Consider the following 24,728-nt stretch of genomic DNA (forward strand, 5'->3'; position numbering starts at 1 on the left):
AATAACCATAGTTTCAAACTCCACCTACCTTCCATTGAACTCAGGCTTCTTCTTTATTGTTAACAATGACTTGCCATTGTGGGTTTGATGGCAGACCCGATTTTTTGCATTAAGACGGGTAAAGTGATTGAGGAGTATTTGGAAATGAACCAAAATGGGAACGTCTCGCCGTCCGTGGTTTGGAAGGTATGGAAGGCGGGAGTGAGGGGAGGTCATTTCATTCAAGACAAAGGTAGGTAGCGAGGCGCGGGATGGAGGGCAGCGTTGATCGGGGAGATGTTGGCGGGCGTGGAATATATCTGATGCACACGGAAGCGGGACATGTAGTGAGGAGGAAGGAGTTGCAGGTGAAGTTTGATCTTCTATCGAAAGAGAGGGCGGTTCAGCAATGGAGGGCGCAAGGGATTGGCTATGAGTATGGTGAGCAAGCCATTGGATTGCTGACGGGTCATTTCCATCGGCAGGCAGCAGCGAGGGAGGTGGGAGGGAGTATTTCTGCATCTGAATGTGAACTGGTTCGTGGATTTAGAAGAATGTTCAGAATATTTTTGTGACATTTGGGCATTTTGGATCTGAAGCGAGGGGAGTATCGAACTGATAATTGATGATAAATGTAAAATCCTCTCTTTAGTTGATGCGAAGTGGAAACGTTAACTCCGTTTCTCTCTCCACTGATGATGCCAGACCGGCTGAGTTTTCCCTGAAGTTTCTGTTTTTTGTGTGTTGAAATTTAATGGATTTGCTTTAACCCATATGTTTCTGGACCCTGAGGATAATTCCTGCATTTTCAGAATCCAGCACTAACTCCAGTTTGCATTGTGATTTCTTTCGGTGCATTATCGCCCTGTCAAAAAATACAGAAAGAAAATGCACCGAGTCCAACAGCAAATTGCGAATTTAAATCAAATCAAATGACATTTCCTAATTCAACAAAGTGGTGCTATCAAAGCTTTCCTATAGCAACCTTAACATAGCTATTGGCTCATCTCGGGTTTGGATTCCGTCAGGTTCTGAATGAAAGAATATTTATTGTGAACTCAATAATGTTCAGAATTGAATGATGTGTTTCTGCCTACTCCTCCCGAATAAAAAAATACCTTCCGCGTCAAATGACACCGAAGCAGCCTTTGAGCACGTGTAGTCGTGGCCGAGTGGTTAAGGCGATGGACTAGAATTCCATTGGGGTGTCCCCGCGGAGGTTCGAACCCTGCCGACTACGTATGTTCTTTTTCTCATTCAGGTTCAAGTTTCACCATGTTCTTTGGAACGAATGGTGTCTGATGCGAAATGGTATCCCACACTTTGCAAAAAGACGAGTTGTTTTTTCCCAACAGAGTGCGCTCTATTTGAAAAGTCGGGACATAGTTCAACATGTGTTATTATTCAGTGATTGGAAAAGTACACAGCGCTATCTGGATAAGAATTTTACAATGGAACATATGCTGTTAATTAGTGATCGGAGATGTACATTCAGCTTTCTGATGAAGACTTAGGCCATGGGCAAGCGTTGTTGACCAGGGAGGGGAGAAGTAAAATGCCTGAATCATGCGAGCAACAATTCCAATTTTCGATTTTGTCCAGGGATTGGCTATGGTGAATGCAGAAAAGCTAGTGTTTCGAAACATACCTGTTGGACGTTAACCTGGTGTTGTAAGACATCGTACTGTGCTCACCACAGTCCAACACCGGCATCTCTAAATCATGGCTATCTCCAAACTAAGACAATGCGAATGCTTTTTGGATAGTGTATATCGCAAATTGATTGTAGATGGTTGAATAAATACTAGAAACTAAGAGGGAACAAGCATGGAGAGAAATAAGCCTCACTCACCCGTCAGTCAGGAATGTTGGCTGTCTCCCAAGCACGAGATCCGGGTTCGCTTACCGAGCATTGCCAATTTAACCTTGTGGCGATCAAATGAGGACTCTCAAGTCGCGAACGTCCGCGGGTGCAATTCAAATAACCATAGTTTCAAACTCCATCTACCTTCCATTGAACTCAGGTTTCTTCTTTATTGTTAACAATTACTTGCCATTGTGGGTTTGATGGCAGACCCAATTTTTTGCATTAAGAGGAGAAAGTGATTGAGGAGTATGTGGAAATGAACCAAAATGGGAACGTCTCGCCGTCCGTGGTTTGGAAGGTATGGAAGGCGGTAGTGAGGGGGGAGGTCATTTCATTCAAGACAAAGGTGGTTAGCGAGGCGCGTTAGGAATGGCAGCGTGGATCAGGGCGATGTTGGCGGGCGATGGAATATATCTGATGCACACGGAAGCGGCACATTTAGTGAGGAGGAAGGAGTTGCAGGTGAAGTTTGATCTTCTATCGAAAGGGAGGGCTGTTCAGCAATGGAGGCCCGCAAGGGATTGGCTATGAGTATGGTGAACAAGCCATTGGATGGCTGGCTGGTCATTTCCATCGGCAGGCAGCAGCGATGGAGGTGGAAGGGAGTATTTCTGCATCTGAATGTGAACTGGTTCGTGGATTTAGAAGAATGTTGATAATATTTTTGTGACATTTGGGCATTTTGGATCTGAAGCGCGGGGAGTATCGAACTTATATTTGATAATAAATGTAAAATCCTCCCTTTAGTTGATGCGGAGTGGAAACGTTAACTCCGTTTCTCTCTCCACTGATGATGCCAGACCGGCTGAATTTCCCCTGAAGTTTCTGTTTTTGTGAGTTGAAATCTAATGGATTTGCTTCAACACAGATGTTTCTGGACCCTGAGGATAATTCCTGCATTTTCAGAATCCAGCACTAACTCCAGTTTGTATTGTGATTTCTGTCGGTGCATTATCGCCCTGTCAACAAATACAGAAAGAAAATGCACGGAGTCCAACAGCAAATTGCGAATTTAAATCAAATCAAATGGCATTTCCTAATTCAACAAAGCGGTGCTATCAAAACATTCTTATAGCAACCTTAACAAAGCTATTGGCTCATCTCGGGTTTGGTTTTCGTCAGGTTCTGAATGAAAGAATACTTATTATGTACACAATAATGTTCAGAATTGTATTATGTGTGTCTGCCTGCTCCTCCCGAATAAAAAAATACCTTCCGCGTCAAATCACCGAAGCAGCTTTTGCGCTCATGTAGTCGTGGCCGAGTGGTTAAGGCGATGGAGTAGAAATCCATTGGGGTCTCCCCGCTCAGGTTCGAACCCTGCCGATTACGTATTCCCTTTTTGTCATTCAGGTTCAAGTTTCACCACGTTCTTTGGAACGAATGGTGTCTGATGCGAAATGGTATCCCACACTTTGCAAAAAGACGATTTGTTTTTCCCAACAGAGTGCGCTCTATTTGAAAAGTCGGGACACAATTCAACATGTGTTATTATTCAGTGATTGGAATAGTACACAGCGCTTTCTGGATAAGAATTTTACAATGGAACATATGCTATTAATGAGTGAACGGAGGTGTACATTCAGCTTGCTGATGAAGACTTCGGCCATGGGCAAGCGTTATTGACCAGGGAGGGGAGAAGTAAAATGCCTGAATCATGCGAGGAACAATTCAAATTTTCAATTTTGTCCAGGGATTGGCTATGGTGAATGCAGAAAAGCCAGTGTTTCGAAACAAACCTGTTGGACATTAACCAGGTGTTGTAAGACATCTTACTGTGCTCACCACAGTCCAACACCGGCATCTCCAAATCATGGCTATCTCAAAACTAAGACAATGTGAATGCTTTTTGGATAGTGTATATCGCAAATATATTGTAGATGGTTGAATAAATACTAGAAATTAAGAGGGAACAAGTCAAGACCAGCATGGAGAGAAATAATCCTCACTCACCCGTCAGTCAGGAATATTGGCTGTCTCCCAAGCACTGGATCCGGGTTCTGTTACCGAGCATTGCCAATTTAACCTTAGGGCGATCAAATGAGGACTCTCAAGTCGCGAACGTTGCTTTGTGACTCGAAAGACGTCCGTGGGTGCAATTCAAATAACCATAGTTTCAAACTCCACCTACCTTCCATTGAACTCAGGCTTCTTCTTTATTGTTCACAATGACTTGCCATTGTGGGTTTGATTGCAGACCTGATTTTTTGCATTAAGATGGGGAAAGTGATTGAGGAGTATGTGGAAATGAACCAAAATGGGAACGTCTCGCCGTCCGTGGTTTGCAAGGTATGGAAGGCGGGAGTGAGGGGAGGTAATTTCATTCAAGGCAAAGGTAGGTAGCGAGGCGCGGGAGGGAGGGCAGCGTTGACGGGGAGATGTTGGCTGGGCGATGGAATATATCTGATGCACACGGAAGAGGGACATGTAGTGAGGAGGAAGGAGTTGCCGGTGAAGTTTGATCTTCTATCGAAAGGGAGGGCGGTTCAGCAATGGAGGCCCGCAAGGGATTGGCTGTGAATATGGTGAGAAAGCCATTGGATTGCTGGCGGGTCATTTCCATCGGCAGGCAGCAGCGAGGGAGGTGGGAGGGAGTATTTCTGCATCTGAATGTGAACTAGTTCGTGGATTTAGAAGAATGTTCAGAATATTTTTGTGACATTTGGACATTTTTGATCTGAAGCGAGGGGAGTATCGAACTGATATTTGATAATAAATGTAAAATCCTCTCTTTAGTTGATGCGGAGTGGAAACGTTAACTCCGTTGCTCTCTCCACTGATGATGCCAGACCGGCTGAGTTTTCACTGAAGTTTCTGTTTTTGTGTGTTGAACTTTAATGGATTTGCTTGAACACATCTGTTTCTGGACCCTGAGGGTAAGACCTGCATTTTCAGAATCCAGCACTAAATCCAGTTTATATTTTGATTTCTGTCGGTGCATTATCGCTCTGTCAACAAATAATGAAAGAAAATGCACAGAGTCCAACAGCAAATTGCGATTTTAAATCAAATCAAATGGCATTTCCTAATTCAACAAAGCGGTGCTATCAAAACTTTCTTATAGCAACCTTAACAAAGCTATTGGCTCATCTCGGGTTTGGATTTCGTCAGGTTCTGAATGAAAGAATATTTATTGCGAACTCAATAATGTTGAGAATTGTATTATGTGTGTCTGCCTGCTACTACCGAATAAAAAAATGCCTTCCGCGTCAAATCACCGAACAGCATCTGCTCTCGTGTAGTCGTGGCCGAGTGGTTAAGGCGATGGACTAGAAATCCATTGGGGTCTCCCCGCGCAGGTCCGAACCCTGCCGACTACGTATGTTCTTTTACGCATTCAGGTTCAAGTTTCACCACGTTCTTTGGAACGAATGGTGTCTGATGCGAAATGATATCCCACACTTTGCAAAAAGACGAGTTGTTTTTCCCAACAGAGTGCGCTCTATTTGAAAAGTCGGGACACAGTTCAACATGTGTTATTATTCAGTGATTGGAAAAGTTCACAACGCTTTCTGGATAAGAATTATACAATGGAACATATGCCATTAATTAGTGAACGGAGATGTACATTCAGCTTGCTGATGACGAGTTAGGCCATGGGCAAGCGTTATTGACTAGGGAGGGGAGAAGTAAAAGCCTGAATCATGCGAGCAACTATTCCAATTTTCGATTTTGTCCAGGGAATGGCTATGGTGAATGCAGAAAAGCTAGTGGTTCGAAACATACCTGTTGGACGTTAACCTGGTGTTGTCAGACATCGTACTGTGCTCACCACAGTCCAACACCGGCATCTCTAAATCATGGCTATCTCCAAACTAAGACAATGTGAATGATTTTTGGATAGTGTATATCGCAAATTGATTGTAGATGGTTGAATAAATACTAGAAACTAAGAGGGAACAAGCATGGAGAGAAATAAGCCTCACTCACCCGTCAGTCAGGAATGTTGGCTGTCTCCCATGCACGAGATCCGGGTTCGCTTACCGAGCATTGCCAATTTAACCTTGTGGCGATCAAATGAGGACTCTCAAGTCGCGAACGTCTGCGGGTGCAATTCAAATAACCATAGTTTCAAACTCCATCTACCTTCCATTGAACTCAGGTTTCTTCTTTATTGTTAACAATTACTTGCCATTGTGGGTTTGATGGCAGACCCAATTTTTTGCATTAAGAGGAGAAAGTGATTGAGGAGTATGTGGAAATGAACCAAAATGGGAACGTCTCGCCGTCCGTGGTTTGGAAGGTATGGAAGGCGGTAGTGAGGGGGGGAGGTCATTTCATTCAAGACAAAGGTGGTTTGCGAGGCGCGTTAGGAATGGCAGCGTGGATCAGGGAGATGTTGGCGGGCGATGGAATATATCTGATGCACACGGAAGCGGCACATTTAGTGAGGAGGAAGGAGTTGCAGGTGAAGTTTGATCTTCTATCGAAAGGGAGGGCTGTTCAGCAATGGAGGCCCGCAAGGGATTGGCTATGAGTATGGTGAACAAGCCATTGGATGGCTGGCTGGTCATTTCCATCGGCAGGCAGCAGCGATGGAGGTGGAAGGGAGTATTTCTGCATCTGAATGTGAACTGGTTCGTGGATTTAGAAGAATGTTGATAATATTTTTGTGACATTTGGGCATTTTGGATCTGAAGCGCGGGGAGTATCGAACTTATATTTGATAATAAATGTAAAATCCTCCCTTTAGTTGATGCGGAGTGGAAACGTTAACTCCGTTTCTCTCTCCACTGATGATGCCAGACCGGCTGAGTTTCCCCTGAAGTTTCTGTTTTTGTGAGTTGAAATCTAATGGATTTGCTTTAACCCAGATGTTTCTGGACCCTGAGGATAATTCCTGCATTTTCAGAATCCAGGAGTAACTCCAGTTTGTATTGTGATTTCTGTCGGTGCATTATCGCCCTGCAACAAATACAGAAAGAAAATGCACAGAGTCCAACAGCAAATTGCGAATTTAAATCAAATCAAATGGCATTTCCTAATTCAACAAAGCGGTGCTATCAAAACATTCTTATAGCAACCTTAACAAAGCTATTGGCTCATCTCGGGTTTGGATTTCGTCAGGTTCTGAATGAAAGAATACTTATTATGAACACAATAATGTTCAGAATTGTATTATGTGTGTCTGCCTGCTCCTCCCGAATAAAAAAATACCTTCCGCGTCAAATCACCGAAGCAGCTTTTGCGCTCATGTAGTCGTGGCCGAGTGGTTAAGGCGATGGAGTAGAAATCCATTGGGGTCTCCCCGCGCAGGTTTGAACCCTGCCGACTACGTATGTTCTTTTTCGCATTCAGGTTCAAGTTTCACCACGTTCTTTGGAACGAATGGTGTCTGATGCGAAATGGTATCCCACACTTTGCAAAAAGACGAGTTGTTTTTCCCAACAGAGTGCGCTCTATTTGAAAAGTCGGGACACAGTTCAACATGTGTTATTATTCAGTGATTGGAAAAGTACCCAGCGCTTTCTGGATAAGAATTTTACAATGGAACATATGCTATTAATGAGTGAACGGAGATGTACATTCAGCTTGCTGATGAAGACTTAGGCCATGGGCAAGCGTTATTGACCAGGGAGGGGAGAAGTAAAATGCCTGAATCATGCGAGCAACAATTCCAATTTTCAATTTTGTCCAGGGATTGGCTATGGTGAATGCAGAAAAGCCAGTGTTTCGAAACAAAACTGTTGGACATTAACCTGGTGTTGTAAGACATCGTACTGTGCTCACCACAGTCCAACACCGGCATCTCCAAATCATGTCTATCTCAAAACTAAGACAATGTGAATGCTTTTTGGATAGTGTATATCGCAAATATATTGTAGATGGTTGAATAAATACGAGAAATTAAGAGGGAACAAGTCAAGACCAGCATGGAGAGAAATAATCCTCACTCACCCGACAGTCAGGAATATTGGCTGTCTCCCAAGCACTGGATCCGGGTTCTGTTACCGAGCATTGCCAATTTAACCTTAGGGCGATCAAATGAGGACTCTCAACTCGCGAACGTTGCTTTGTGACTCGAAAGACGTCCGTGGGTGCAATTCAAATAACCATAGTTTCAAACTCCCCCTACCTTCCATTGAACTCAGGCTTCTTCTTTATTGTTCACAATGACTTGCCATTGTGGGTTTGATGGCAGACCCGATTTTTTGCATTAAGATGGGGAAAGTGATTGAGGAGTATGTGGAAATGAACCAAAATGGGAACGTCTCGCCGTCCGTGGTTTGCAAGGTATGGAAGGCGGGAGTGAGGGGAGGTAATTTCATTCAAGGCAAAGGTGGGTAGCGAGGCGCGGGAGGGAGGGCAGCGTTGATCGGGGAGAAGTTGGCGGGCGATGGAATATATCTGATGCACACGGAAGAGTGACATGTAGTGAGGAGGAAGGAGTTGCCGGTGAAGTTTGATCTTCGATCGAAAGGGAGGGCGGTTCAGCAATGGAGGCCCTAAAGGGATTGGCTATGAATATGGTGAGAAAGCCATTGGATTGCTGGCGGGTCATTTCCATCGGCAGGCAGCAGCGAGGGAGGTGGGAGGGAGTATTTCTGCATCTGAATGTGAACTGGTTCGTGGATTTAGAAGAATGTTCAGAATATATTTGTGACATTTGGGCATTTTGGATCTGAAGCGAGGGGAGTATCGAACTGATATTTGATAATAAATGTAAAATCCTCTCTTTAGTTGATGCGGAGTGGAAACGTTAACTCCGTTTCTCTCTCCACTGATGATGCCAGACCGGCTGAGTTTTCCCTGAAGTTTCTGTTTTTGTGTGTTGAAATTTAATGGATTTGCTTTAACCCAGATGTTTCTGGACCCTGAGGATAATTCCTGCATTTTCAGAATCCAGCACTAACTCCAGTTTGTATTGTGATTTCTGTCGGTGCATTCTCGCCCTGTCAACAAATACAGAAAGAAAATGCACATAGTCGAACAGCAAATTGCGAATTTAAATCAAATCAAATGACATTTCCTAATTCAACAAAGTGGTGCTATCAAAGCTTTCCTATAGCAACCTTAACAAAGCTATTGGCTCATCTCGGGTTTGGATTTCGTCAGGTTCTGAATGAAAGAATATTTATTGTGAACTCAATAATGTTCAGAATTGAATGATGTGTTTCTGCCTACTCCTACCGAATAAAAAAATACCTACCGCGTCAAATGACGGTTAAGACGATCGACTAGAAATCCATTGGGGTCTCCCCGCGCAGGTTCGAACCCTGCCGACTACGTATGTTCTTTTTCGCATTCAGGTTCATGTTTCACCATGTTCTTTGGAACGAATGGTGTCTGATGCGAAATGGTATCCCACACTTTGCAAAAAGACGAGTTTTTTTTTCCAACAGAGTGCGCTCTATTTGAAAAGTCGGGACACAGTTCAACATGTGTTATTATTCAGTGATTGGAAAAGTACACAGCGCTATCTGGATAAGAATTTTACAATGGAACATATGCTATTAATTAGTGAACGGAGATGTACATTCAGCTTTCTGATGAAGACTTAGGCCATGGGCAAGCGTTGTTGACCAGGGAGGGGAGAAGTAAAATGCCTGAATCATGCGAGCAACAATTCCAATTTTCGATTTTGTCCAGGGATTGGCTATGGTGAATGCAGAAAAGCTAGTCTTTCGAAACATACCTGTTGGACGTTAACCTGGTGTTGTAAGGCATCGTACTGTGCTCACCGCAGTCCAACACCGGCATCTCTAAATCATGGCTATCTCCAAACTAAGACAATGCGAATGCTTTTTGGATAGTGTATATCGCAAATTGATTGTAGATGGTTGAATAAATACTAGAAACTAAGAGGGAACAAGTCAAGACCAGCATGGAGAGAAATAATCCTCACTCACCCGTCAGTCAGTAATGTTGGCTGTCTCTCAAGCACTAGATCCGGGGTCGCTTACCGAGCATTGCCAATTTAACCTTGTGGCGATCAAATGAGGACTCTCAAGTCGCGAACTTGCTTTGTGACTGTAAAGACGTCCGCGGTTGCAATTCAAATAACCATAGTTTCAAACTCCATCTACCCTCCATTGCACTCAGGTTTCTTCTTTATTGTTAACAATTACTTGCCATTGTGGGTTTGATGGCAGACCCGATTTTTTGCATTAAGAGGAGAAAGTGATTGAGGAGTATGTGGAAATGAACCAAAATGGGAACGTCTCGCCGTCCGTGGTTTGGAAGGTATGGAAGGCGGTAGTGAGGCGGGGAGGTCATATCATTCAAGACAAAGGTGGTTAGCGAGGCGCGTTAGGAAGGGCAGCGTGGTTCGGGGAGATGTTGGCGGGCGATGGAATATATCTGATGCACACGGAAGCGGGACATGTAGTGAGGAGGAAGGAGTTGCAGGTGAAGTTTGATCTTCTATCGAAAGGGAGGGCGGTTCAGCAATGGAGGCCCGAAAGGGATTGGCTATGAGTATGGTGAGCAAGCCATTGGATTGCTGACGGGTCATTTCCATCGGCAGGCAGCAGCGAGGGAGGTGGGAGGGAGTATTTCTGCATCTGAATGTGAACTGGTTCGTGGATTTAGAAGAATGTTCAGAATATTTTTGTGACATTTGGGCATTTTGGATCTGAAGCGAGGGGAGTATCGAACTGATATTTGATAATAAATGTAAAATCCTCTCTTTAGTTGATGCGGAGTGGAAACGTTAACTGCATTTCTCTCTCCACTGGTGATGCCAGACCGGCTGCGTTTTCCCTGAAGTCTCTGTTTTTGTGTGTTGAAATTTAATTGATTTGCTTTAACCCAGATGTTTCTGGACCCTGAGGATAATTCCTGCATTTTCAGAATCCAGCACTAACTCCAGTTTGTATTGTGATTTCTGTCGGTGCATTATCGCCCTGTCAACAAATACAGAAAGAAAATGCACAGAGTCCAACAGCAAGTTGCGAATTTAAATCAAATCAAATGACATTTCCTAATTCAACAAAGTGGTGCTATCAAAGCTTTCCTATAGCAACCTTAACAAAGCTATTGGCTCATCTCGGGTTTGGATTTCGTCAGGTTCTGAATGAAGAATATTTATTATTAACTGAATAATGTTCAGAATTGTATGATGTGTGTCTGCCTGCTCCTCTCGAATAAAATAATACCTTCCGCGTCAAATCACCGAAACAGCTTTGGCGCTCGTGTAGTCGTGGCCGAGTGGTTAAGGCGTTGGACTAGAAATCCATTGGGGTTTCCCCGCGCAGGTTCGAAACCTGCAGACTACGTATGTTCATTTTCTCATTCAGGTTCAAGTTTCACCACGTTCTTTGCAACGAATGGTATCTGATGCGAAATGGTATCCCACACTTTGCAAAAAGAGGAGTTGTTTTTCCCAACAGAGTGCGCTGTATTTGAAAAGTCGGGACACAGTTCAACATGTGTTATTATTCAGTGATTGGAAAAGTACACAGCGCTTTCTGGATAAGAATTTGACAATGGAACATATGCTATTAATTAGTGAACGGAGATGTACATTCAGCTTGCTGATGAAGACTTAGGCCATGGGCAAGCGTTATTGACCAGGGAGGGGAGAAGTAAAATGCCTGAATCATGCGAACAACAATTCCAATTTTCAATTTTGTCCAGGGATTGGCTATGGTGAATGTAGAAAGGCTACTGTTTCGAAACAAACCTGTTGGACGTTAACCTGGCGTTGTAAGACATCTTACTGTGCTCACCACAGTCCAACACCGGCATCTCCAAATCATGGCGATCTCCAAACTAAGACAATGCGAATGCTTTTTGGATAGTGTATATCGCAAATATATTGTAGGTGGTTGAATAAATACTAGAAATTAGGAGGGAACAAGTCAAGACCAGCATGGAGAGAAATAATCCTCACTCACCCATCAGTCGGGAATATTGGCTGTCTCCCAAGCACTGGATCCGGGTTCTGTTACCGAGCATTGCCAATTTAACCTTGTGGCGATCAAATGAGAACTCTCAAGTCGCGAACGTTGCTTTGTGACTCTAAAGACGTCCGTGGGTGCAATTCAAATAACCATAGTTTCAAACTCCACCTACCTTCCATTGAACTCAGGCTTCTTCTTTATTGTTAACAATGACTTGCCATTGTGGGTTTGATGGCAGACCCGATTTTTTGCATTAAGACGGGTAAAGTGATTGAGGAGTATTTGGAAATGAACCAAAATGGGAACGTCTCGCCGTCCGTGGTTTGGAAGGTATGGAAGGCGGGAGTGAGGGGAGGTCATTTCATTCAAGACAAAGGTAGGTAGCGAGGCGCGGGATGGAGGGCAGCGTTGATCGGGGAGATGTTGGCGGGCGTGGAATATATCTGATGCACACGGAAGCGGGACATGTAGTGAGGAGGAAGGAGTTGCAGGTGAAGTTTGATCTTCTATCGAAAGAGAGGGCGGTTCAGCAATGGAGGGCGCAAGGGATTGGCTATGAGTATGGTGAGCAAGCCATTGGATTGCTGACGGGTCATTTCCATCGGCAGGCAGCAGCGAGGGAGGTGGGAGGGAGTATTTCTGCATCTGAATGTGAACTGGTTCGTGGATTTAGAAGAATGTTCAGAATATTTTTGTGACATTTGGGCATTTTGGATCTGAAGCGAGGGGAGTATCGAACTGATAATTGATGATAAATGTAAAATCCTCTCTTTAGTTGATGCGAAGTGGAAACGTTAACTCCGTTTCTCTCTCCACTGATGATGCCAGACCGGCTGAGTTTTCCCTGAAGTTTCTGTTTTTTGTGTGTTGAAATTTAATGGATTTGCTTTAACCCATATGTTTCTGGACCCTGAGGATAATTCCTGCATTTTCAGAATCCAGCACTAACTCCAGTTTGCATTGTGATTTCTTTCGGTGCATTATCGCCCTGTCAAAAAATACAGAAAGAAAATGCACCGAGTCCAACAGCAAATTGCGAATTTAAATCAAATCAAATGACATTTCCTAATTCAACAAAGTGGTGCTATCAAAGCTTTCCTATAGCAACCTTAACATAGCTATTGGCTCATCTCGGGTTTGGATTCCGTCAGGTTCTGAATGAAAGAATATTTATTGTGAACTCAATAATGTTCAGAATTGAATGATGTGTTTCTGCCTACTCCTCCCGAATAAAAAAATACCTTCCGCGTCAAATGACACCGAAGCAGCCTTTGAGCACGTGTAGTCGTGGCCGAGTGGTTAAGGCGATGGACTAGAATTCCATTGGGGTGTCCCCGCGGAGGTTCGAACCCTGCCGACTACGTATGTTCTTTTTCTCATTCAGGTTCAAGTTTCACCATGTTCTTTGGAACGAATGGTGTCTGATGCGAAATGGTATCCCACACTTTGCAAAAAGACGAGTTGTTTTTTCCCAACAGAGTGCGCTCTATTTGAAAAGTCGGGACATAGTTCAACATGTGTTATTATTCAGTGATTGGAAAAGTACACAGCGCTATCTGGATAAGAATTTTACAATGGAACATATGCTATTAATTAGTGATCGGAGATGTACATTCAGCTTTCTGATGAAGACTTAGGCCATGGGCAAGCGTTGTTGACCAGGGAGGGGAGAAGTAAAATGCCTGAATCATGCGAGCAACAATTCCAATTTTCGATTTTGTCCAGGGATTGGCTATGGTGAATGCAGAAAAGCTAGTGTTTCGAAACATACCTGTTGGACGTTAACCTGGTGTTGTAAGACATCGTACTGTGCTCACCACAGTCCAACACCGGCATCTCTAAATCATGGCTATCTCCAAACTAAGACAATGCGAATGCTTTTTGGATAGTGTATATCGCAAATTGATTGTAGATGGTTGAATAAATACTAGAAACTAAGAGGGAACAAGCATGGAGAGAAATAAGCCTCACTCACCCGTCAGTCAGGAATGTTGGCTGTCTCCCAAGCACGAGATCCGGGTTCGCTTACCGAGCATTGCCAATTTAACCTTGTGGCGATCAAATGAGGACTCTCAAGTCGCGAACGTCCGCGGGTGCAATTCAAATAACCATAGTTTCAAACTCCATCTACCTTCCATTGAACTCAGGTTTCTTCTTTATTGTTAACAATTACTTGCCATTGTGGGTTTGATGGCAGACCCAATTTTTTGCATTAAGAGGAGAAAGTGATTGAGGAGTATGTGGAAATGAACCAAAATGGGAACGTCTCGCCGTCCGTGGTTTGGAAGGTATGGAAGGCGGTAGTGAGGGGGGAGGTCATTTCATTCAAGACAAAGGTGGTTAGCGAGGCGCGTTAGGAATGGCAGCGTGGATCAGGGCGATGTTGGCGGGCGATGGAATATATCTGATGCACACGGAAGCGGCACATTTAGTGAGGAGGAAGGAGTTGCAGGTGAAGTTTGATCTTCTATCGAAAGGGAGGGCTGTTCAGCAATGGAGGCCCGCAAGGGATTGGCTATGAGTATGGTGAACAAGCCATTGGATGGCTGGCTGGTCATTTCCATCGGCAGGCAGCAGCGATGGAGGTGGAAGGGAGTATTTCTGCATCTGAATGTGAACTGGTTCGTGGATTTAGAAGAATGTTGATAATATTTTTGTGACATTTGGGCATTTTGGATCTGAAGCGCGGGGAGTATCGAACTTATATTTGATAATAAATGTAAAATCCTCCCTTTAGTTGATGCGGAGTGGAAACGTTAACTCCGTTTCTCTCTCCACTGATGATGCCAGACCGGCTGAGTTTCCCCTGAAGTTTCTGTTTTTGTGAGTTGAAATCTAATGGATTTGCTTCAACACAGATGTTTCTGGACCCTGAGGATAATTCCTGCATTTTCAGAATCCAGCACTAACTCCAGTTTGTATTGTGATTTCTGTCGGTGCATTATCGCCCTGTCAACAAATACAGAAAGAAAATGCACGGAGTCCAACAGCAAATTGCGAATTTAAATCAAATCAAATGGCATTTCCTAATTCAACAAAGCGGTGCTATCAAAACATTCTTATAGCAACCTTAACAAAGCTATTGGCTCATCTCGGGTTTGGTTTTCGTCAGGTTCTGAATGAAAGAATACTTATTATGTACACAATAATGTTCAGAATTGTATTATGTGTGTCTGCCTGCTCCTCCCGAATAAAAAAATACCTTCCGCGTCAAATCACCGAAGCAGCTTTTGCGCTCATGTAGTCGTGGCCGAGTGGTTAAGGCGATGGAGTAGAAATCCATTGGGGTCTCCCCGCGCAGGTTCGAACCCTGCCGATTACGTATTCCCTTTTTGTCATTCAGGTTCAAGTTTCACCACGTTCTTTGGAACGAATGGTGTCTGATGCGAAATGGTATCCCACACTTTGCAAAAAGACGATTTGTTTTTCCCAACAGAGTGCGCTCTATTTGAAAAGTCGGGACACAATTCAACATGTGTTATTATTCAGTGATTGGAATAGTACACAGCGCTTTCTGGATAAGAATTTTACAATGGAACATATGCTATTAATGAGTGAACGGAGATGTACATTCAGCTTGCTGATGAAGACTTCGGCCATGGGCAAGCGTTATTGACCAGGGAGGGGAGAAGTAAAATGCCTGAATCATGCGAGGAACAATTCAAATTTTCAATTTTGTCCAGGGATTGGCTATGGTGAATGCAGAAAAGCCAGTGTTTCGAAACAAACCTGTTGGACATTAACCTGGTGTTGTAAGACATCTTACTGTGCTCACCACAGTCCAACACCGGCATCTCCAAATCATGGCTATCTCAAAACTAAGACAATGTGAATGCTTTTTGGATAGTGTATATCGCAAATATATTGTAGATGGTTGAATAAATACTAGAAATTAAGAGGGAACAAGTCAAGACCAGCATGGAGAGAAATAATCCTCACTCACCCGTCAGTCAGGAATATTGGCTGTCTCCCAAGCACTGGATCCGGGTTCTGTTACCGAGCATTGCCAATTTAACCTTAGGGCGATCAAATGAGGACTCTCAAGTCGCGAACGTTGCTTTGTGACTCGAAAGACGTCCGTGGGTGCAATTCAAATAACCATAGTTTCAAACTCCACCTACCTTCCATTGAACTCAGGCTTCTTCTTTATTGTTCACAATGACTTGCCATTGTGGGTTTGATTGCAGACCTGATTTTTTGCATTAAGATGGGGAAAGTGATTGAGGAGTATGTGGAAATGAACCAAAATGGGAACGTCTCGCCGTCCGTGGTTTGCAAGGTATGGAAGGCGGGAGTGAGGGGAGGTAATTTCATTCAAGGCAAAGGTAGGTAGCGAGGCGCGGGAGGGAGGGCAGCGTTGACGGGGAGATGTTGGCTGGGCGATGGAATATATCTGATGCACACGGAAGAGGGACATGTAGTGAGGAGGAAGGAGTTGCCGGTGAAGTTTGATCTTCTATCGAAAGGGAGGGCGGTTCAGCAATGGAGGCCCGCAAGGGATTGGCTGTGAATATGGTGAGAAAGCCATTGGATTGCTGGCGGGTCATTTCCATCGGCAGGCAGCAGCGAGGGAGGTGGGAGGGAGTGTTTCTGCATCTGAATGTGAACTAGTTCGTGGATTTAGAAGAATGTTCAGAATATTTTTGTGACATTTGGGCATTTTTGATCTGAAGCGAGGGGAGTATCGAACTGATATTTGATAATAAATGTAAAATCCTCTCTTTAGTTGATGCGGAGTGGAAACGTTAACTCCGTTGCTCTCTCCACTGATGATGCCAGACCGGCTGAGTTTTCACTGAAGTTTCTGTTTTTGTGTGTTGAACTTTAATGGATTTGCTTGAACACATCTGTTTCTGGACCCTGAGGGTAAGACCTGCATTTTCAGAATCCAGCACTAAATCCAGTTTATATTTTGATTTCTGTCGGTGCATTATCGCTCTGTCAACAAATAATGAAAGAAAATGCACAGAGTCCAACAGCAAATTGCGATTTTAAATCAAATCAAATGGCATTTCCTAATTCAACAAAGCGGTGCTATCAAAACTTTCTTATAGCAACCTTAACAAAGCTATTGGCTCATCTCGGGTTTGGATTTCGTCAGGTTCTGAATGAAAGAATATTTATTGCGAACTCAATAATGTTGAGAATTGTATTATGTGTGTCTGCCTGCTACTACCGAATAAAAAAATGCCTTCCGCGTCAAATCACCGAACAGCATCTGCTCTCGTGTAGTCGTGGCCGAGTGGTTAAGGCGATGGACTAGAAATCCATTGGGGTCTCCCCGCGCAGGTCCGAACCCTGCCGACTACGTATGTTCTTTTACGCATTCAGGTTCAAGTTTCACCACGTTCTTTGGAACGAATGGTGTCTGATGCGAAATGATATCCCACACTTTGCAAAAAGACGAGTTGTTTTTCCCAACAGAGTGCGCTCTATTTGAAAAGTCGGGACACAGTTCAACATGTGTTATTATTCAGTGATTGGAAAAGTTCACAACGCTTTCTGGATAAGAATTATACAATGGAACATATGCCATTAATTAGTGAACGGAGATGTACATTCAGCTTGCTGATGACGAGTTAGGCCATGGGCAAGCGTTATTGACTAGGGAGGGGAGAAGTAAAAGCCTGAATCATGCGAGCAACTATTCCAATTTTCGATTTTGTCCAGGGAATGGCTATGGTGAATGCAGAAAAGCTAGTGGTTCGAAACATACCTGTTGGACGTTAACCTGGTGTTGTCAGACATCGTACTGTGCTCACCACAGTCCAACACCGGCATCTCTAAATCATGGCTATCTCCAAACTAAGACAATGTGAATGATTTTTGGATAGTGTATATCGCAAATTGATTGTAGATGGTTGAATAAATACTAGAAACTAAGAGGGAACAAGCATGGAGAGAAATAAGCCTCACTCACCCGTCAGTCAGGAATGTTGGCTGTCTCCCATGCACGAGATCCGGGTTCGCTTACCGAGCATTGCCAATTTAACCTTGTGGCGATCAAATGAGGACTCTCAAGTCGCGAACGTCTGCGGGTGCAATTCAAATAACCATAGTTTCAAACTCCATCTACCTTCCATTGAACTCAGGTTTCTTCTTTATTGTTAACAATTACTTGCCATTGTGGGTTTGATGGCAGACCCAATTTTTTGCATTAAGAGGAGAAAGTGATTGAGGAGTATGTGGAAATGAACCAAAATGGGAACGTCTCGCCGTCCGTGGTTTGGAAGGTATGGAAGGCGGTAGTGAGGGGGGGAGGTCATTTTATTCAAGACAAAGGTGGTTTGCGAGGCGCGTTAGGAATGGCAGCGTGGATCAGGGAGATGTTGGCGGGCGATGGAATATATCTGATGCACACGGAAGCGGCACATTTAGTGAGGAGGAAGGAGTTGCAGGTGAAGTTTGATCTTCTATCGAAAGGGAGGGCTGTTCAGCAATGGAGGCCCGCAAGGGATTGGCTATGAGTATGGTGAACAAGCCATTGGATGGCTGGCTGGTCATTTCCATCGGCAGGCAGCAGCGATGGAGGTGGAAGGGAGTATTTCTGCATCTGAATGTGAACTGGTTCGTGGATTTAGAAGAATGTTGATAATATTTTTGTGACATTTGGGCATTTTGGATCTGAAGCGCGGGGAGTATCGAACTTATATTTGATAATAAATGTAAAATCCTCCCTTTAGTTGATGCGGAGTGGAAACGTTAACTCCGTTTCTCTCTCCACTGATGATGCCAGACCGGCTGAGTTTCCCCTGAAGTTTCTGTTTTTGTGAGTTGAAATCTAATGGATTTGCTTTAACCCAGATGTTTCTGGACCCTGAGGATAATTCCTGCATTTTCAGAATCCAGGAGTAACTCCAGTTTGTATTGTGATTTCTGTCGGTGCATTATCGCCCTGCAACAAATACAGAAAGAAAATGCACAGAGTCCAACAGCAAATTGCGAATTTAAATCAAATCAAATGGCATTTCCTAATTCAACAAAGCGGTGCTATCAAAACATTCTTATAGCAACCTTAACAAAGCTATTGGCTCATCTCGGGTTTGGATTTCGTCAGGTTCTGAATGAAAGAATACTTATTATGAACACAATAATGTTCAGAATTGTATTATGTGTGTCTGCCTGCTCCTCCCGAATAAAAAAATACCTTCCGCGTCAAATCACCGAAGCAGCTTTTGCGCTCATGTAGTCGTGGCCGAGTGGTTAAGGCGATGGAGTAGAAATCCATTGGGGTCTCCCCGCGCAGGTTTGAACCCTGCCGACTACGTATGTTCTTTTTCGCATTCAGGTTCAAGTTTCACCACGTTCTTTGGAACGAATGGTGTCTGATGCGAAATGGTATCCCACACTTTGCAAAAAGACGAGTTGTTTTTCCCAACAGAGTGCGCTCTATTTGAAAAGTCGGGACACAGTTCAACATGTGTTATTATTCAGTGATTGGAAAAGTACCCAGCGCTTTCTGGATAAGAATTTTACAATGGAACATATGCTATTAATGAGTGAACGGAGATGTACATTCAGCTTGCTGATGAAGACTTAGGCCATGGGCAAGCGTTATTGACCAGGGAGGGGAGAAGTAAAATGCCTGAATCATGCGAGGAACAATTCAAATTTTCAATTTTGTCCAGGGATTGGCTATGGTGAATGCAGAAAAGCCAGTGTTTCGAAACAAAACTGTTGGACATTAACCTGGTGTTGTAAGACATCGTACTGTGCTCACCACAGTCCAACACCGGCATCTCCAAATCATGTCTATCTCAAAACTAAGACAATGTGAATGCTTTTTGGATAGTGTATATCGCAAATATATTGTAGATGGTTGAATAAATACGAGAAATTAAGAGGGAACAAGTCAAGACCAGCATGGAGAGAAATAATCCTCACTCACCCGACAGTCAGGAATATTGGCTGTCTCCCAAGCACTGGATCCGGGTTCTGTTACCGAGCATTGCCAATTTAACCTTAGGGCGATCAAATGAGGACTCTCAACTCGCGAACGTTGCTTTGTGACTCGAAAGACGTCCGTGGGTGCAATTCAAATAACCATAGTTTCAAACTCCCCCTACCTTCCATTGAACTCAGGCTTCTTCTTTATTGTTCACAATGACTTGCCATTGTGGGTTTGATGGCAGACCCGATTTTTTGCATTAAGATGGGGAAAGTGATTGAGGAGTATGTGGAAATGAACCAAAATGGGAACGTCTCGCCGTCCGTGGTTTGCAAGGTATGGAAGGCGGGAGTGAGGGGAGGTAATTTCGTTCAAGGCAAAGGTGGGTAGCGAGGCGCGGGAGGGAGGGCAGCGTTGATCGGGGAGAAGTTGGCGGGCGATGGAATATATCTGATGCACACGGAAGAGTGACATGTAGTGAGGAGGAAGGAGTTGCCGGTGAAGTTTGATCTTCGATCGAAAGGGAGGGCGGTTCAGCAATGGAGGCCCTAAAGGGATTGGCTATGAATATGGTGAGAAAGCCATTGGATTGCTGGCGGGTCATTTCCATCGGCAGGCAGCAGCGAGGGAGGTGGGAGGGAGTATTTCTGCATCTGAATGTGAACTGGTTCGTGGATTTAGAAGAATGTTCAGAATATATTTGTGACATTTGGGCATTTTGGATCTGAAGCGAGGGGAGTATCGAACTGATATTTGATAATAAATGTAAAATCCTCTCTTTAGTTGATGCGGAGTGGAAACGTTAACTCCGTTTCTCTCTCCACTGATGATGCCAGACCGGCTGAGTTTTCCCTGAAGTTTCTGTTTTTGTGTGTTGAAATTTAATGGATTTGCTTGAACACATATGTTTCTGGACCCTGATGATAATACCTGCATTTTCAGAATCCAGCACTAACTCCAGTTTGTATTTTGATTTCTGTCGGTGCATTATCGCCCTGTCAACAAATAATGAAAGAAAATGCACAGAGTCCAACAGCAAATTGCGATTTTAAATCAAATCAAATGGCATTTCCTAATTCAACAAAGCGGTGCTATCAAAACTTTCCTATAGCAACCTTAACAAAGCTATTGGCTCATCTCGGGTTTGGATTTCGTCAGGTTCTGAATGAAAGAATATTTATTGCGAACTCAATAATGTTGAGAATTGTATTATGTGTGTCTGCCTGCGACTACCGAATAAAAAAATACCTTCCGCGTCAAATCACCGAACAGCATCTGCTCTCGTATAGTCGTGGTCGAGTGGTTAAGGCGATGGACTAGAAATCCATTGGGGTTTCCACGCGCAGGTTCGAACCCCGCCGACTACGTATGCTCTTTTTCTCACTCAGGTTCAAGTTTCACCACGTTCTTTGGAACGAATGGTGTCTGATGCGAAATGGTATCCCACACTTTGCAAAAAGACCAGTTGTTTTTCCCAACAGAGTGCGCTATATTTGAAAAGTCGGGACACAGTTCGACATGTGTTATTATTCAGTGATTGGAAAAGTTCACAACGCTTTCTGGATAAGAATTATACAATGGAACATATGCCATTAATTAGTGAACGGAAATGTACAGACAGCTTGCTGATGAAGAGTTAGGCCATGGGCAAGCGTTATTGACTGGGGAGGGGGGAAGTAAAAGCCTGAATCATGCGAGCAACAATTCCAATTTTCAATTTTGTCCAGGGATTGGCGATGGTGAATGCAGAAAAGCTAGTGTTTCGAAACAAACCTGTTGGACGTTGACCTGGTGTTGTAAGACACCGTACTGTGCTCACCACAGTCCAACACCGGCATCTCTAAATCATGGCTATCTCCAAACTAAGACAATGTGAATGCTTTTTGGATAGTGTATATCGCAAATTGATTGTAGATGGTTGAATAAATACTAGAAACTAAGAGGGAACAAGAATGGAGAGAAATAATCCTCACTCACCCGTCAGTCAGGAATGTTGGCTGTCTCCCAAGCACCAGAACCGGGCTCGCTTACCGAGCATTGCCAATTTCACCTTGTGGCGATCAAATGAGGACTCTCAAGTCGCGAACGTCCGCGGGTGCAATTCAAATAACCATAGTTTCAAACTCCATCTACCTTCCATTGAACTCAGGCTTCTTCTTTATTGTTAACAATTACTTGCCATTGTGGGTTTGATGGCAGACCCAATTTTTTGCATTAAGAGGAGAAAGTGATTGAGGAGTATGTGGAAATGAACCAAAATGGGAACGTCTCGCCGTCCGTGGTTTGGAAGGTATGGAAGGCGGTAGTGAGGGGGGAGGTCATTTCATTCAAGACAAAGGTGGTTAGCGAGGCGCGTTAGGAATGGCAGCGTGGATCAGGGAGATGTTGGCGGGCGATGGAATATATCTGATGCACACGGAAGCGGCACATTTAGTGAGGAGGAAGGAGTTGCAGGTGAAGTTTGATCTTCTATCGAAAGGGAGGGCGGTTCAGCAATGGAGGCCCGCAAGGGATTGGCTATGAGTATGGTGAACAAGCCATTGGATGGCTGGCTGGTCATTTCCATCCGCAGGCAGCAGCGATGGAGGTGGAAGGGAGTATTTCTGCATCTGAATGTGAACTGGTTCGTGGATTTAGAAGAATGTTGATAATATTTTTGTGACATTTGGGCATTTTGGATCTGAAGCGCGGGGAGTATCGAACTTATATTTGATAATAAATGTAAAATCCTCCCTTTAGTTGATGCGGAGTGGAAACGTTAACTCCGTTTCTCTCTCCACTGATGATGCCAGACCGGCTGAGTTTCCCCTTAAGTTTCTGTTTTTGTGAGTTGAAATGTAATGGATTTGCTTTAACCCAGATGTTTCTGGACCCTGAGGATAATTGATGCATTTTCAGAACCCAGCACTAACTCCAGTTTGTATTGTGATTTCTGTCGGTGCATTATCGCCCTGTCAACAAATACAGAAAGAAAATGCACAGAGTCCAACAGCAAATTGCGAATTTAAATCAAATCAAATGGCATTTCCTAATTCAACAAAGCGGTGCTATCAAAACATTCTTATAGCAACCTTAACAAAGCTATTGGCTCATCTCGGGTTTGGATTTCGTCAGGTTCTGAATGAAAGAATACTTATTATGAACACAATAATGTTCAGAATTGTATTATGTGTGTCTGCCTGCTCCTCCCGAATAAAAAAATACCTTCCGCGTCAAATCACCGAAGCAGCTTATGCGCTCATGTAGTCGTGGCCGAGTGGTTAAGGCGATGGAGTAGAAATCCATTGGGGTCTCCCCGCGCAGGTTCGAACCCTGCCGATTACGTATTCCCTTTTTGTCATTCAGGTTCAAGTTTCACCACGTTCTTTGGAACGAATGGTGTCTGATGCGAAATGGTATCCCACACTTTGCAAAAAGACGAGTTGTTTTTCCCAACAGAGTGCGCTCTATTTGAAAAGTCGGGACACAGTTCAACATGTGTTATTATTCAGTGATTGGAAAAGTACTCAGCGCTTTCTGGATAAGAATTTTACAATGGAACATATGCTATTAATGAGTGAATGGAGATGTACATTCAGCTTGCTGATGAAGACTTAGGCCATGGGCAAACGTTATTGACCAGGGAGGGGAGAAGTAAAATGCCTGAATCATGCGAGCAACAATTCCAATTTTCAATTTTGTCCAGGGATTGGCTATGGTGAATGCAGAAAAGCCAGTGTTTCGAAACAAACCTGTTGGACATTAACCTGGTGTTGTAAGACATCTTACTGTGCTCACCACAGTCCAACACCGGCATCTCCAAATCATGGCTATCTCAAAACTAAGACAATGTGAATGCTTTTTGGATAATGTATATCGCAAATATATTGTAGATGGTTGAATAAATACTAGAAACTAAGAGGGAACAAGTCAAGACCAGCATGGAGAGAAATAATCCTCACTCACCCGTCAGTCAGGAATGTTGGCTGTCTCCCAAGCACTAGATGCGGGGTCGCTTACCGAGCATTGCCAATTTAACCTTGTGGCGATCAAATGAGGACTCTCAAGTCGCGAACTTGCTTTGTGACTGTAAAGACGTCCGCGGTTGCAATTCAAATAACCATAGTTTCAAACTCCATCTACCCTCCATTGAACTTAGGCTTCTTCTTTTTTGTTAACAATGACTTGCCATTGTGGGTTTGATGGCAGACCCGATTTGTTGCATTAAGAGGAGAAAGTGATTGAGGAGTATGTGGAAATGAAACAAAATGGGAACGTCTCGCCGTCCGTGGTTTGGAAGGTATGGAAGGCGGGAGTGAGGGGAGGTCATTTCATTCAAGACAAAGGTAGGTAGCGAGGCGCGGGAGGGAGGGCAGCGTTGATCGGGGAGATGTTGGCGGGCGATGGAATATATCTGATTCACACGGAAGAGGGACATGTAGTGAGGAGGAAGGAGTTGCCGGTGAAGTTTGATCTTCTATCGGAAGAGAGGGCGGTTCAGCAATGGAGGCCCGCAAGGGATTGGCTATGAATATGGTGAGAAAGCCATTGGATTGCTGGCGGGTCATTTCCATCGGCAGGCAACAGCGAGGGAGGTGGGACGGAGTATTTCTGCATCTGAATGTGAACTGGTTCGTGGATTCAGAAGAATGTTCAGAATATTTTTGTGACATTTGGGCATTTTGGATCTGAAGCGAGGGGAGTATCGAACTGATATTTGATAATACATGTAAAATCCTCTCTTTAGTTGATGCGGAGTGGAAATGTTAACTCCGTTTCTCTCTCCACTGATGATGCCAGACCGGCTGAGTTTTCCCTGAAGTTTCTGTTTTTGTGTGTTGAAATTTAATGGATTTGCTTTAACCCAGATGTTTCTGGACCCTGAGGATAATTCCTGCATTTTCAGAAACCAGCACTAACTCCAGTTTGTATTTTGATTTCTGTCGGTGCATTATCGCCCTGTCAACAAATAATGAAAGAAAATGCACAGAGCCCAACAGCAAATTGCGAATTTAAATTAAATCAAATGACATTTCCTAATTCAACAAAGTGGTGCTATCAAAACTTTCCTATAGCAACCTTAACAAAGCTACTGGTTCATCTCGGGTTTGGATTTCGTCAGGTTCTGAATGAAAGAATATTTATTGTCAACTCAATAATGTTCAGAATT

At 43.8% G+C, this 24,728-nt stretch overlaps 11 non-coding genes across 11 annotated transcripts; all 11 read left to right on the forward strand.

Moving 5' to 3' along the window:
• The first annotated feature begins 1,137 nt into the window (after positions 1-1,137).
• On the forward strand, positions 1,138-1,219 carry trnas-aga (transfer RNA serine (anticodon AGA)). The gene has a single exon. It is a non-coding gene; the product is annotated as a tRNA-Ser (tRNA).
• Positions 1,220-3,096: 1,877 nt separating this feature from the next.
• On the forward strand, positions 3,097-3,178 carry trnas-aga (transfer RNA serine (anticodon AGA)). The gene has a single exon. It is a non-coding gene; the product is annotated as a tRNA-Ser (tRNA).
• A 1,906-nt stretch (positions 3,179-5,084) lies between these two features.
• trnas-aga (transfer RNA serine (anticodon AGA)) lies at positions 5,085-5,166 on the forward strand. Its single transcript has one exon. It is a non-coding gene; the product is annotated as a tRNA-Ser (tRNA).
• Positions 5,167-7,041: 1,875 nt separating this feature from the next.
• Positions 7,042-7,123, forward strand: trnas-aga (transfer RNA serine (anticodon AGA)). Its single transcript has one exon. It is a non-coding gene; the product is annotated as a tRNA-Ser (tRNA).
• A 3,859-nt stretch (positions 7,124-10,982) lies between these two features.
• On the forward strand, positions 10,983-11,064 carry trnas-aga (transfer RNA serine (anticodon AGA)). Its single transcript has one exon. It is a non-coding gene; the product is annotated as a tRNA-Ser (tRNA).
• A 1,908-nt stretch (positions 11,065-12,972) lies between these two features.
• Positions 12,973-13,054, forward strand: trnas-aga (transfer RNA serine (anticodon AGA)). Its single transcript has one exon. It is a non-coding gene; the product is annotated as a tRNA-Ser (tRNA).
• A 1,877-nt stretch (positions 13,055-14,931) lies between these two features.
• On the forward strand, positions 14,932-15,013 carry trnas-aga (transfer RNA serine (anticodon AGA)). Its single transcript has one exon. It is a non-coding gene; the product is annotated as a tRNA-Ser (tRNA).
• Positions 15,014-16,919: 1,906 nt separating this feature from the next.
• On the forward strand, positions 16,920-17,001 carry trnas-aga (transfer RNA serine (anticodon AGA)). The gene has a single exon. It is a non-coding gene; the product is annotated as a tRNA-Ser (tRNA).
• Positions 17,002-18,876: 1,875 nt separating this feature from the next.
• Positions 18,877-18,958, forward strand: trnas-aga (transfer RNA serine (anticodon AGA)). Its single transcript has one exon. It is a non-coding gene; the product is annotated as a tRNA-Ser (tRNA).
• A 1,906-nt stretch (positions 18,959-20,864) lies between these two features.
• On the forward strand, positions 20,865-20,946 carry trnas-aga (transfer RNA serine (anticodon AGA)). The gene has a single exon. It is a non-coding gene; the product is annotated as a tRNA-Ser (tRNA).
• Positions 20,947-22,821: 1,875 nt separating this feature from the next.
• On the forward strand, positions 22,822-22,903 carry trnas-aga (transfer RNA serine (anticodon AGA)). Its single transcript has one exon. It is a non-coding gene; the product is annotated as a tRNA-Ser (tRNA).
• Positions 22,904-24,728: the final 1,825 nt, after the last annotated feature.

This window comes from Scyliorhinus torazame, chromosome 4 (assembly GCF_047496885.1).
Source record: "Scyliorhinus torazame isolate Kashiwa2021f chromosome 4, sScyTor2.1, whole genome shotgun sequence".
NCBI classification, from domain to species: Eukaryota; Metazoa; Chordata; class Chondrichthyes; order Carcharhiniformes; family Scyliorhinidae; genus Scyliorhinus; species Scyliorhinus torazame.